General features: G+C 50.1%; 1 non-coding gene and 1 pseudogene across 1 annotated transcript; both read right to left on the bottom strand.

Annotated features, from left to right (window-relative positions):
• Nucleotides 1-14,041, bottom strand: part of LOC120375815 — a 451,158-nt pseudogene that overhangs the window by 361,012 nt on the left and 76,105 nt on the right.
• TRNAI-UAU lies at nt 4,035-4,128 on the bottom strand. The gene is made up of 2 exons: nt 4,091-4,128; nt 4,035-4,070 (listed from the first exon to the last, which is right to left on the bottom strand). It is a non-coding gene; the product is annotated as a tRNA-Ile (tRNA).

Genomic DNA, 14,041 nt, shown 5'->3' with positions numbered 1-14,041 from the left:
TCTCCTGAGACCCCGCCCCCGCACCACCCACTAACAGGCCAGACCCCGCGGGGCGGGAGGGGGAGAAACATGCTGTGCTCTGCCACAGACTTCCCGAGTGTCCTTGGGCACATCACTCAGCCTCTCTGGGCCTCAGTTCTCTTATCCTGGAAATGGGGCTGGTGGCGCTTCCCGCCCTCGCACGAGCTGGGAAGAGAACTACCCTGTGAATTAGGAAGATGCTCCCAGTCCCCCTGCTCCCACCTCTAGACCCACCTCTGCTCCCAGAGCCAGGGATAGAATCCAGAGGTCCTGGTACCCAGCCCCCTCCCTGCTCTGACCACTAGACACACTCCCCTTTTAGGCTCACTGCCTTTTCTATCCACCCAGCCCACCTGTCCATCCCTTTGCTGCAGGTTTCTGGGGTGTCACCCCTGCTCTGCGCTCCCAGTGCAGCCACAGTCCTTTCCTCCCCCCAACCACACATCCTCTCCCCCTCGTGCTGGATCATCTGCTTCACCCCCTGCCCCCTCTCGGGGTGCGCTGTGCGGCGTGGCTGGGGATTGTGCAATGGCCCAGCACCAGGCAACACAGAACGTAAACCACAGGCCCTGCCCCACCCCACCGGAGCTGCCCTCCAGGTGCATCGGAGCCCAGCGCCCTGCACCTGTGCTCTCCTGCCCCACAAGGGGTGAGCTGCAATCCCCACCATGCTCTGCAGAGGGGAGCAGGGTCAAGCCAACCAGCCCATTTAGGATGGGGGAATCACCACCCTTTTTTCTGCACAGCCACTGACCATCAGCGGGATTCCTCCTCCCTCCTGTGCCTCAGTGCAACTAAATCTCCGCACCTAGACAGCCAGTCCATCCGCTGCACCCCAGTCCCCCATGCCTGAGCCTCCCTGCCAAAGCCCTGCACCTGGCTCCAGAGAATTGTCTCACATCTCGCTGGGAACTCGACTTCTTGTGCCCAGAGAGTCTCAGGCCCCCTCAGTAGATGACCTGATTCTGAGAAACACAGTGTCCGTCTTCTCTAAAGAAGTACTTGGAGAGGTTTTTCTCATGTGGCCTAAGAGATAAGGCGTCTGACTTCTGATCAGGCGATTGAGGGTTCGAGTCCCTTTGTGCTTGTGCAGTTTTACCTTTGGGCTGAACGTCCTGCTCCCTTCAGGGCTGGAACCTCTTCTTGGCCGCTCAGGCCAATGCTCTGGCTTCAGCTAGAGCCCCGGGAAGGAGTTGGGGGTTGGGTGTCACAAAGGCTGGGGCATGAGCCCCAGGTGCTTCCAGTCTCGCCTTTGCCATTCCTGACTTGCCAAAGAAAATGGGCGGCTGCCCGGGCTAGCGTGTGGAGCAGTTTCCCTCTTCCAAGTGTGCGCCTGTCCCTGTGCTGGAGGGGGGTTGCTACATAGCACCTTGGGAGCCTGGGTGTTTCTCTGCTTCTCACCAGCTGGGGAAAAGCCTCTTGGGGTAAAATCTCCTGCCCCACTGCCAAAGTGAGCACCTTGAGTGGGACCAGTCAGAGGCCCCACCAGGGGGGCTGGCCCTGCTTTCCTACCATCTTCTGGTGTTGGCCACAGAGCATCAGCAGCCGCCCCACATGCTGGTCTGTGCGTGGCCTTCAGTGGGTGTTTGGCATGGCAGGGAGCAGGCTGGCTAGGGGTCTTTGTCGCTGTCTGCTGGCCACGCATAGGCATGGTCCTCCCCTCCTCTGAACAGCCAGAGTGAGTCTGTGCTTAGAAAGCAGAGACACAGGAGACTCCCGACAAGAGGGTGAGAAAGGACCTATGCAGACAGCGCACACCACAGGGACACTGCCTGGTTAAGGGATGTGGAGGCACCAAATTGCCCCAAATTTCCTGGTGCCCTACGCAGCTGCGTACTGCTCCAGCGGGGAACTCGATCCCCCGGCTGGCTGAGCCGGCCAGGAAAGCTCCCCCTGACCCTGCTCTGCCTCTTCCTCAAAGCCCCCACCGCTGCTCTGCCCCCACCCCGCTCTTCCCACCCCTGCTCTACCCCCATGCCGCCTCTTCCCACTCCATTTCCCCCCCCCCACTCCACCCCTTCCCCTGAGCTACATCCCAGTGGGCGGCAGGAGGGATCAGGCGCACCTGGCACTCACCGGGCGGTGGGAAGTGGAACGACCTGGCCCCAGCCTGCTCTGCTCCACCAGCTCCCAGCCACGCCACTGGTGAGTGCTCGGGGGCGTTTCCCCCCCAACCCCCAAGTTCCAAGGCTGGGAGCAGAGTGCAGCAGGCTGGGGCTGGATCACTCCACTTCCCGCCGCCCCGTGAGTGTGGGGTCGGGCCTGCCCTGCAATTGCCGGGCGGCAGGAAGTGGAGTGACCTGGCCCCAGCCTGCTCCGCTCTGCCAGCTCAGGCTGGGGGACAGGAGTGCTGTGTAGGGCACTAAAATGTCTAGGGACAACCCTGAATAGATCATTTTTCCACAGGGACTGATGGCTGTTAGAATAGAGATATTCAGGCTGCCTACACAGGCCTAGACTGTAAGAACTTAGGTGTATTTTTATCACTTAGCTAGTGACAGGGGTATAACACAAAGACCCAAAATCCCAGTCTGCCTGTGTCTGGGCCTTCTCTCCCTCAGAGAGTCTGAGCCCTTGTTCGTAGGCTAAAGCCTTTGGCTAAGCAGCAGGGGCAGCCATAAGCTGGGAAGCGAACGGTCCCAGCCTCACCTCCCAAACCCATCACACTGAACTAAGGTGGGGTTGGGCTGTTAGGAAGACACTCCTGTCCTGATAGTGCCCATCACCACCAGATAACGAAACAGATCTTAAGGGAGCATCCAGTCTGGCACGAAATCCCTTCTCAATGGTTGTGGTTGTGAAACCCTCATTTCTGTAGGGTTTATCTTTCTGGCCCCCACTTTTCTATTGTCAATCTGTCTGGTTCGCTAATTGTTTCTGTCTGCTGCAGAATTAATTTTGCTGGGTGTAAGTTAATTAGGGGTGTGGGATGTAATTGGTTAGAGAATTCTGTTACAATAGGTTAGAATTGGTTAGTTACATTTCAGTAAAATGATTGGTTAAGGTCTAGCAGAGAATATTACTGTGTAAACTGGGGTCAGACAGGAAGTGGGCGGGGAAATTGGAATCATGCTAACGGGGGGGATGGGTATAGGGAACGGGAACAGGGACACAGGCCAGGCTCTGCAGTGTCAGAGCTGGGAACGGGGACGTGGGGTAAACACTCTGCAGTGTTAGAGCTCATAGACTCATAGACTTTAAGGTCAGAAGGGACCATTATGATCGTCTAGTCCAACCTCCTGCACAATGCAGGAGACAGACTCTCACCCACCCACTCCTGTAACAAACCCCTGGCCTATGTCTGACCTATCGAAGTCCTCAACTCGTTGTTTAAAGACTTCAAGGTGCAGAGAATCCTCCAGCAAGTGACCCATGCCCCACGCTGCAGAGGAAGGTGAAAAACCCCCCAGGGTCTCTGCCAACCTGCCCTGGAGGAAAATTCCTTCCTGACCCCAAATATGGTGATCAGCTAAACCCTGAGCATGTGGGCAGGACTCACCCGCCAGCACCCAGGAAAGAATTGTCTGTAGGGATGTGGGGTAAACGCTCTGTGGTGTCAGAGCTGGGAAAGGGGACACTGGGGAACAGACTCTGTCGGTCTATAGAGATAAGCCCGACTGGTGTGAAGGGCTTTGAAATCTGCTTGCTTGGAAACTAACCCCAGTAAACATCCCTTTGTCTGCGCTTCCGACTTCTGGCCTTTTGCTGCTTGCTGTCTGTGTGACAAGAGCCAGGGAAGTGGGCAGGGGAAGGGAAAGCCCTCTGACAATGGCTCCTTGCTCCTCTCCCTCCAGGCTCAGGGATGGGCAGGACTCCAGGCTCTGCTTGAGGGATCCTGGCACAGGGGCTGGGGGGGGGAGAAAGGATTGTAGATTCTCACCAGCACTCTGGAGAGGAGGTAACAAGTTAAGGGGGCATTATTAACTCTTCCCCTCCTCAGTGTCCCAGGGCTGGAATTCTACATTCCACAGGGCCAAATAAGAGGGTGAAGCCATTTGGTTAATGAAAACCAGTGTTCCAGGTGAGGCTTGAACTCACAACCTCAGCATAGGTCCTCTCAGCACTGCCCTATAAGTACTGTGCGCTAACCAATTGTGCCACTGGAGCACCTGTTAACTGTCATTCTCCGAGACCCCTAGGTTGATACAGGCGAGGGATGACCCCAAAACATTCTCAGTGGGGCTGAGAGCAGGTAGCGACAAGTGTTGTACTTGGTGGGGTGGATCCTTCTTAAGGGTTCCAGGCCCCATTTGACCCTTTTCTTCGTCGCTGTGTAATAACAGAGCTGGTTAAGACTCAATGTAGAGTCTTGCTGCAGACCAACAGATCTGAAATCACTGATAACCAGCTCTAAGCATTAGTCCTGCTTTGGGACAGTGTCTCTCATGCAGAAACTGCCGAGTCTGCACTAGCAGTGAGGCTCCTCACTAACACCCACCTCAGCCCCCACACCTGCCCCAGCCCTGGGTCCCCCATTTCCCCATCTCCCGCACGGTGCCGCCCTCTGTCTGTGGGGCCCCTCCCCCACCCAGCCCACCTCCCCGTCCCATGGGCCCACCCCCTCGTCCTCCCCCCCATCCTCAGTGCCCTGCCCTGACCTCCTCCTCCCCGTCCTCACTGCCCCTCCCCAACCTCCTCCTCCCCGCCCTCAGCACCCCCGACATCCTCCTCCCCGTCCTCAGCACCTCTCCCTCAATTGCCTCCAACCCATTTCTCCATTGCTGGGCCCCACTTTCCCATCCCCCCACTCCCCCAGTCTATCCCCAGGGTGTGAGGTTCCTCATCTCCAATCTCTGCTACCCCCAAACCTGCCGGGTTCCCCTTTTCAGCCACCGTGGGGCCTTGCAACCCACCCCTGCCTGTCCTCTCTGGGGTCTCTAAATCCCCCAGTCCCATAGTGCACCCTGGTAACCCCACCCTCCTCTCCCCCTAATCTCCCTAGTCCCTTCCCTTGGGTCCTCCTGGACACCCCAACCCACAGTGTGAAATTATTTATGAGTGTTTTAAAATTTCAGTGATCTGCATTTTTCTCCTCCAGTGCGTTTCTGCCCATGGAAAAAGAAGAGAGATCACACGTCAGTACCTTTGTAAGTAAAAGCAACCTGGAAACAAACCAACTGTCTCCAGAGTGTGTAGTTTGTGTTTCTTTTGTTGCAGTTGATGTGTGCGCAGCATGCACGGTGTGTGTGTGTATGTGTGCAGTGTGTGCAGTGGACAGGGGCATGGTGTGTGTGTCTATGTGCAGTGTGTGTGGTGGACAGTGGCACTGTGTGTATGTGTGTGCAGGGCCGGTGCAAGGAAGTTTCGCACCCTAGGCAAAACTTCCACCTTGCGCCCCCCCCCCCCACCCCTGCATCAGCTCCCCCTCCTCCGCGGCAGCTCCCCCGCTGGGGAGCCGTGCAGTACCTCCCTACCCCAGCTCACCTCTGCTCCGCATCCTCCCCGAGCACGCCGCCCCCACTCTAATTCTCCTCCCAGGCTTGCGGCGCCAAACAGCTGATTGGCGCTGCAAGCCTGGGAGGCAGGAGAAGTGGAGCAGCTCGGGGAGGAACTGCTGTAAAAAAAAAATTGGGGGCACCGCTTTTTGGTGCACCCAAAACTTGGCGCCCTGGGCAACCGCCTAGTTCGCTTTAATGTGTGGTGGACAGTGGCACTCTGTGTGTGTGTGAGAGTGTGTATGTGCAGTGTGTGTGGTGGACAGTGGCACTCTGTGTGTGTGTGTGTGCAGTATGTGTGGTGAGCAGTGTGTCGGAGAAAAACTCAGTTCTCGCTTTTTCTTTGGGTGCAGCAAAATCAAATACTTTATTATTTCTCCAGTAATTACAATGGAGGGAGAGAGTGCCCTAGGACACAGGGTCGCCCTAGTCCCGGACAGGTCTCTCAACAGGTAAACAATTACAGCAGCATTTATACCTTTGTTACAGACAATAACAAGCAATAATACAGACAATAATGAGCAACAACTGCATTTTGTTTATACATAAGCCATCCTGCTATCTTGTTTTTCTCACTTCTAGGAGACGCCAGTCTACGTATTTGGTTATCAGTTGCAAGGTCGTAATAACTTTTTACACAGTTCTTTTCTGCTTGCCTCACACCATCCTCACTTCTACAAGTCTCACGTCATTAGGGTTACAGTGTGGCCTAACTCTTGCTAACTACTAGCTTAACTCTTGCTAACTAACTGACATGCATTAAAATCCCCTTCAAATCCTTGTTAATTCTTTCCCTACTTCCACACTCCCCCGTTTTGTACTTCTAGTACAACAGATATTTTCAAATCTCTATTTGCCTTAAGCCACGGAGTTCAGATTCTACATCAGATGTTTCAACCTTAGGGGTTTTCATTGGATGTAATGACAATGCATGATTAGCATGAACATGAAAGGTATTACTTTTAGTGCATCCTTTACAACAACAACATAATTCTAAGCTAACTAATATCAATACAAGCAATAACATTTCCATAGCAATAATATGATGGGGTTATTATACAGTTTTGGTCACAAAGCACAATACATCACACTTAGTACATAAAGTGGTGGTTTTAACATACACACAGCTATCATTAACTTGAAAAAAAGTAGGTGTTCTGTCAGGATAGTTCCTTGTTCTCTACCCTTCTAGCAAACGTTATCATGAACAGTGACAACTTCCCCTGGATTCAGTTACGGATACACTGAAGTTGTAGGGTTCTAACAGCCAAAATGTCCATTGACTCCCTATTCCTATCCAAAATGTCAGGTGTTATTCTAGGGACACTGACTATAAATCAGTTAGGTATATCAGGTGGTCTAATTTCCCAGATGTCTCGGTAAATAATTCAGTCCCACATTCATCCTCCCCATGGACCCGGCAGAATTCAGTATGTGGGAGCACACACACCCCTAACCAGCCCAAATGCTTGAAAGGAGCACTGTGAATGTCCACACTTCCATCCAGAAAGTCTCCAAGTATGTCTCCATGGCCACAGATTAGATGGTACACCTGATGTGTCTGTAAGGGCAGTGGGCCTGCTTTCAAATACTGAAAGAAAAGCACTTCTTATAGTGCCCCTTAGAGCCTAATAGGATTTCAATTACATAGCACTGTATACATTCTTTAGCTAATTCAACGAAATTGTTTATAGCCAAATGATTGCAATATAAGAATTTCTTTGCCTGAATCTATTTACAAACATTTCAAAGACACCAAGGACCTTCCTCTTTAGCATTTTTACAAAGTTCAACTGCTGTTCCCTCCAGCAACTACAGAGTTAACTCTTCACTCTCTCTTAAATCATTTGCTTAAATCACTTATCAATTCACATCACCATTCCAAATATTCTCCTGGGTATTTGAAATCCCCATGCTTATACTTACTTACTTCTTCCTTCCACTACATCCTCAAAATTTCCCAACCTGTTTTCCAATCTCTCTGTCTGTTGCCTGCCCGCTTGGGCCCGATCCTGCTTTTCTCGCTGAACCGTCCCTTCCATGGGCACTAGCTTGTTCCAATATCAGTTTAGCTAGGAGGGTGGGCTTCTCAACTAGCCCCCACCCTTCCTGGTCTCTTCTCTTAAACATTCTTACTAACAAGGCTATTTGAATCCTCCCTCATGAGGCTTGCCACCTGGGCAAAAACGCATGACCATTGGGTAAAGGCCATTTACTTAACATATAATCCAAACCACTTTAGGGGGTTTATCCAGAGACCCACCCATTTGTCTGCTGACACTTAAACAGAAAAGAAAATTACACAGAGAGCAGAGAGAATTACAGTCTAAGCCAGATTTTCCTACTTCTATTACATTGTCCGTTACAGGGGACGGGACAGAAGGATCTCAATACAACCTCAGAGCTTCATCGCATACATGGCTTCCACTCTGAGGAATTATGAACGAGAAGTTCAGTTCTGCCCACACACCTAACGCCCAAATGAACAGAGCAGAAACACAACAGTAACCGGTTAAACAGAACAGAACCAGAACCAGATAGTGCACCAAAACCAGATAGTGTTTCCTTATTCTATTAGGGCTCACCATTAATCATGCAATTCTTAACATATAACACCAATAGTACCAAACAAAGCAAACATAAAATAACAAGGGTAAAACAGATAGATGGTGTAAATTCTGCAGGGCTCCCCCATTCTTAATTGCTCACCAAACTGTGACAAATATCTGTTACCAATTTATCCCTCATGTCAGGTGATCAGGCTGACACTGCAGGAGGTTGGGAGAAGAAAACACACCATATAACCAAATCTGAAAGCTTCATTAAAAATAATAAAACAACAATGGAGAGTGTTGGGAACGCTCCCACATCACTCGGGAAAAATATGAATGCTCCAAGCCTTAAGCCACTTTAATACTCACACATGTCCAAACTGGCCACGTCTGTGTATAACGGTCAGAGAAGGGGGAATAGGTGGACGGGAGAATATCCTGTATACAGCTTGTTCAGAATTTCCAACATACTTCTGCTCTTGGGATGGCTGTTCTTTTACACCCTGGAATTTCCTGTGGTGTTTCTTTCAGAGATTCCAGTCCAGGTCAGCTGCCTGTCCGGCTTCGGGGTTGCAAAGACTGTTGGATCTCACTGAACAGTTAAGCTTTGCAAATGTAATTTCAGTTCTGTAACTTGTATTGCTTTTGGTTTGCCTCTGTCTCTATTTTTCCACAATCAGCTGGGGCTGAAAGCAGTTTTTCTTTGCACTTAGCATAGTCTGTGCTGATTCTTGACCTTGAACACAAAGCAACTTCTCTTTATCTCTGGGCTAAGCTGAATTTCAAATTCACCCGTTCCTAGACAAATTGCTCACACTGTGTCAGAGGCTTTTCTTTGGTGATTAAAAGCTCCTCTGAGATGTATGATCTTATCTAGATTGAAGGTACCTTCTAATGGGCATTGTTTAGATGGATCTTCACGCGTGTGAAGACTCCAATTCTCTAAATACCTACAGGTTTTAGGACCATAATGTACGTATATGTAATATGCTGGGGTACCCTTAGGGGGTGAGGTGGAATGTTTAGACTGTCTCTTACCCATTTTCCACTTACACACACAGAGAGGGTGCCCTGTCCGCGCTAGCGGCTCAGAAACTAAGGATCTCTCCCTACAGGGTACTCACACGGGAGAGACTAACGAGGATGACCACGACTCTCCTACACCTCCCTTCAGCAAAGAGCGTCGGCTAGTCTCTGGGAGACGGCACCGCTTACTCTGATTGCATCCAGTGAGATGATCAGACTGTCAGTAGCCCACATGGAAAGGAAAGGGTAGGGAAGATGGGTTCACACACCCCTAGACCCAGGCAGATGCCTCGCCAGACTATGCCAGGCCGAGTCAGCCCACCGTGGGTCGGATCTCCTAAAGATCCACTAGTTACCGGGCTTGCGTTAGAGTAGTCCTGGTCATGAGCTTTCGCTTCACAGGGTACTCTGGGCATCTTCCGGTAACAGTCACACCCGCTGGTATACCAACACCCACCCACCCCAAGGCCTCTTTTTTTTCCTCTTTTTTTTTTTTTTTTTTAACCACGATGCATCTTTACCTGGTCCGGACCCAATACCATGAGGCAGTATGACAACCCCTCTTGAGGCGGTAAAAACCCCTCAGCACCGGTGCATTCTAATGCATTTACCTTATGCATTTACCTTATGCATTTCTTTGTTGGCCAACTCAGCAGTTCCCAATACTGCCATAAACTAACCTTGTTGGGGCCTTTCCCCAATACTACTCTGCATCTGATCTTGCTGCACAGTCAATAAGTTCAGATGGCGTGAGCCCAACAGAGACAGACGTCCCCACGGACAGTCCTCCTCCGATACCCCAATAGAGATTTCAAAAGGTCTCATACCTCTCATGTGGCGCCATGGGGTTCGAAGGGGAATGATCCATAGTAGCCGTCTGTGGGTCTGTGGGAGTTGCCATCCCGGACGAGCCCCCAAATTGTCAGAGAAAAACTCAGTTCTCGCTTTAGCATTTTGGGTGCAGCAAAATCAAATACTTTATTATTTCTCCAGTAATTACAATGGAGGGAGAGAATGCCCTAGGACACAGGGTCGCCCCAGTCCCGGACAGGTCTCTCAACTGGTAAACAATTACAGCAGCATTTATACCTTTGTTACAAACAATAACTAGCAATAATACAGACGATAATGAGCAACAACTTCATTTTGTTTATACATAAGCCATCCTGCTATCTTATTTTTCTCACTCCTAAAAGAGACCAATCTGCATATTTGGTTTATCAGTTACAAGGTCGTAATAACTTTTTACACAGTTCTTTCCCTCTGCCTCACACTATCCTTGCTTCTAGAAGTCTCACGTCATTAGGGTAAGTGACTGTCTGTAGTGTGTGTTTGTTTGTGTTTGGGGGTTACTTGCTGTGTGCTGAGCTTGTGTTTGTCAGTCTGTTTGTTTGTTTGGTTGTTTGAGGGACCGTGTGCTCTGGCTGGCAGTTGGAGGCAGGTTTGAAAGCTCGAAGCCTCTGGTAATTGGCTGAGCCTTAATCAGTGGGCGGGGCATTCACTCAGGCCAGGGCTTTATAAAGCCGCGCACAAGCGACCAGGGGCTGCTAACAGGGAGTTTCGCAAGGGAGTTTAGAAGGGGAGTGGGAAGGGCGTGGGAGTCCTCGCCGTAACCCCTTCCCTGTAGCCCCCCCCTAAAATCCTAAAACCTATAAACCAAACTACATTCCAAAACTACTTTCTGTAAACCAGCCTTTCACTAACTAGGAGACAATGCAGGCAGAAGCCCAGCAGCAGAGTGGGGGCTATCCAGTTTATTGCACTGAGTGTAGCATGTATGATTACCTGCCCTGTGGGCGGGTGGCGTATGTGTGCAGTCGGTGCAAGGAGCTCCTGGCCCTCAGAGACCATGTACGGATTTTGGAGGCCAGGGTGGCGGAACTGGAGGAGCTGAGAGAGGCAGAGAGGTATGTTGATGAGGCTTTCCAGGACACTGTAGAATTGTCCCACCTCCGCTTAGACAGCACCTGTGCTGTTGAGAAGGAAGAAGGGCCCAGGGAAGTAGAGCAGTCAATGGGAGCAGAGGGAAACCTTCCCGTAGTTGGGACCCTCCTTCCAGACGGTGCTGGGGTTGCCTCTCGCACTGAGGTTGCCTCTCCGGGGGAGGGAACTCCAGTTTCTAGGAAAAGGCAGGTGTTAGTAATGGGAGATTCGATTATTAGAAATGTAGATAGCTGGGTCTGTGATGACCGGGAGAACCGTATGGTGACTTGCCTGCCTGGTGCGAAGGTTGCGGATCTCTCGAGGCATCTAGATAGACTTATGTGTAGTGCTGGGGAGGAGCCGGTGGTCGTGGTACATGTAGGTACCAATGACATAGGGAAGGGTAGGAGAGATGTCCTGGAAGCCAAATTTAGGCTGCTAGGGAAGAGACTGAAATCCAGTACCTCTATGGTGGCATTTTCAGAAATGCTCCCAGTTCCACGCGCAGGGCCAGGTAGGCAGGCAGAGCTTCAGAGTCTCAATGCGTGGATGAGACGATGGTGTAGAGAGGAGGGGTTCACGTTCATTAGGAACTGGGGAAACTTCTGGGATGGGAGGAGCCTATACAGGAGAGATGGGCTCCACCTAAACCAAAGTGGAACCAGACTGCTGGTGCTAAACATTAAAAAGGTTGTAGAGCAGTTTTTAAACTAGGAGATGGGGGAAAGCCGACTGCTGCAGAGGAGCGTGTAGATCAGACACAGACTTCTCTTAGGGGAGAGTCTGATGATAGAGAATCTCCAGGTTATAGTCAGGAGCAGAGGAATGAGAAATATAATGTAAGGGCCGGATCAGATGATGAACAGTCACATAAAAAAGAATCTGGCACATCAGAAAAAGGCAGGCTAATAAACAGGGACAAGTTTTTAAAGTGCTTGTACACAAATGCCAGAAGTCTAAATAATAAGATGGGTGAACTAGAGTGCCTTGTGATAAAGGAGGATATTGATATAATAGGCATCACAGAAACCTGGTGGACTGAGAGCAATCAATGGGACACAATCAGTCCGGGTACAAAATATATCGGAAGGACAGAACAGGCCGTGCAGGGGGAGTGGCACTATATGTTAAAGAAAGTGTAGATTCAAATGAAGTAAAAATCTTAAGCGAATCCACAGGTTCCATAGAGTCTCTATGGATAGAAATTTCATGCTCTAGTAAAAATATAACAGTAGGGATCTATTATCGACCACCTGACCAGGACAGTAATAGTGATGATGAAATGCTAAGGGAAATTAGAGAGGCTATCAAAATTAAGAACCCAATAATAGTGGGGGATTTCAATTATCCCCATATTGACTGGGAACATTTCACTTCAGGACGAAATGCAGATATAAAATTTCTCGATACTTTAAATGACTGCTTCATGGAGCAGCTGGTACGGGAACCCACAAGGGGCGAGGCGACTCTAGATTTAATCCTGAGTGGAGCGCAGGAGCTGGTCCAAGAGGTAACTATAGCAGGACCGCTTGGAAATAGTGACCATAATACAATAGCATTCAACATCCCTGTGGTGGGAAGAACATCCCAACTGCCCAACACTGTGGCCTTTAATTTCAAAAGGGGGAACTATACAAAAATGAGGGGGTTAGTTAGACAAAAGTTAAAAGGTACATTGACTAAAGTGAAATCCCTGCAAGTTGCGTGGGCCCTTTTTAAAGACACCATAATAGAGGCCCAACTTCAATGTATACCCCAAATTAAGAAAAACTGTAAAAGAACTAAAAAAGAGCCACCGTGGCTTAACCACCATGTAAAAGAAGCAGTGAAAGATGAAAAGACTTCCTTTAAAAAGTGGAAGTCAAATCCTAGTGAGGCAAATAGAAAGGAGCACAAACGCTGCAACTCCACCAGAGAGGTCCTTTGGGGCCATCTGCCTGTCCCAAGTCAGGGTAAAGGAGGAGGGTTGGGCGTGGGGCTAGCAACTCCACCCTGTAAAAATCAGCTTGCTACAGAAACGCCAACAATAGAGTTAACAGAGACTTTTAGCCTTCAACTAAGGGTCTTCAACTCGAAGATGCATGACGCTGGGTGGTGAAAGCCGCGAGGAAGCCACTAAGCCGATCACCCTTCTTGCAGCCAGGAGGATTACCATCGGCACATGGAACGTGAGGACCATGTACGAGTCAGGAAAGACGGCGCAGGTTGCAGCAGAGATGAGGAGCAACAACCTGACCCTACTAGGCATTAGCGAGACAAGATGGACGCAAGCTGGACAGAGACGACTGTTGACAGGAGAGCTGTTGCTGTATTCAGGACATGAAGAGAGCGACGCACACCACACACAGGGAGTAGGCTTCATGTTGTCCAAGCAGGCACAGAGAGCACTGATTGGTTGGGAGGCACATGGTCCCAGGATCATCACAGCATCCTTCAGAACTAAAATGAAGAGGATTAAGATGAATGTTGTTCAGTGCTACGCTCCAACCAATGACAGTGAAGAGGAGGACAAAGACTACTTTTACAACAGACTCCAGAAAATATTAGAGACTCTCCCAGACAAAGACATTACCATCCTTGTGGGAGACTTTAATGCCAAAATTGGACCTGATAACACAGGATACGAACAAGTCATGGGGACCCATGCTCTGGGAGAGATGAGTGAGAATGGAGAGAGATTTGTGGATCTGTGTGCACTTAACAATCTGGTCATAGGAGGCAGCATCTTTCCTCACAAGCGGATCCACAAGAGTACCTGGGTATCGCCAGCAGGCATGACAGAAAACCAGATCGACCATGTCTGCATTAGCAAGAAGTTCAGAAGATCCTTGCAGGACGTTAGAGTTAGAAGAGGAGCAGACGTGGCGTCCGACCATCACTTAGTGGTGGCCAGATTGAAGCTGAAGCTGAAGAAGAACTGGATAGACGCGTCAGACAGAAGAGCGAAGTACAACGTCAACCTTCTGAAGGACCATAAGACCAAGGAAGATTTTGGATTGACGCTGAAGAATAAGTTTTCAGTACTACAGGATCGGTCTGAGGAAGAGGAAGACAGTGTACTCAACAGATGGCAGAAAGTGAGAG

The sequence above is a fragment of the Mauremys reevesii genome, linkage group 12 (assembly GCF_016161935.1).
Source record: "Mauremys reevesii isolate NIE-2019 linkage group 12, ASM1616193v1, whole genome shotgun sequence".
NCBI lineage: Eukaryota > Metazoa > Chordata > Testudines > Geoemydidae > Mauremys > Mauremys reevesii.
The sequence above is the reverse complement of the archived record's forward strand: the minus strand, read 5'-3'. Positions and strand labels throughout refer to the sequence as shown.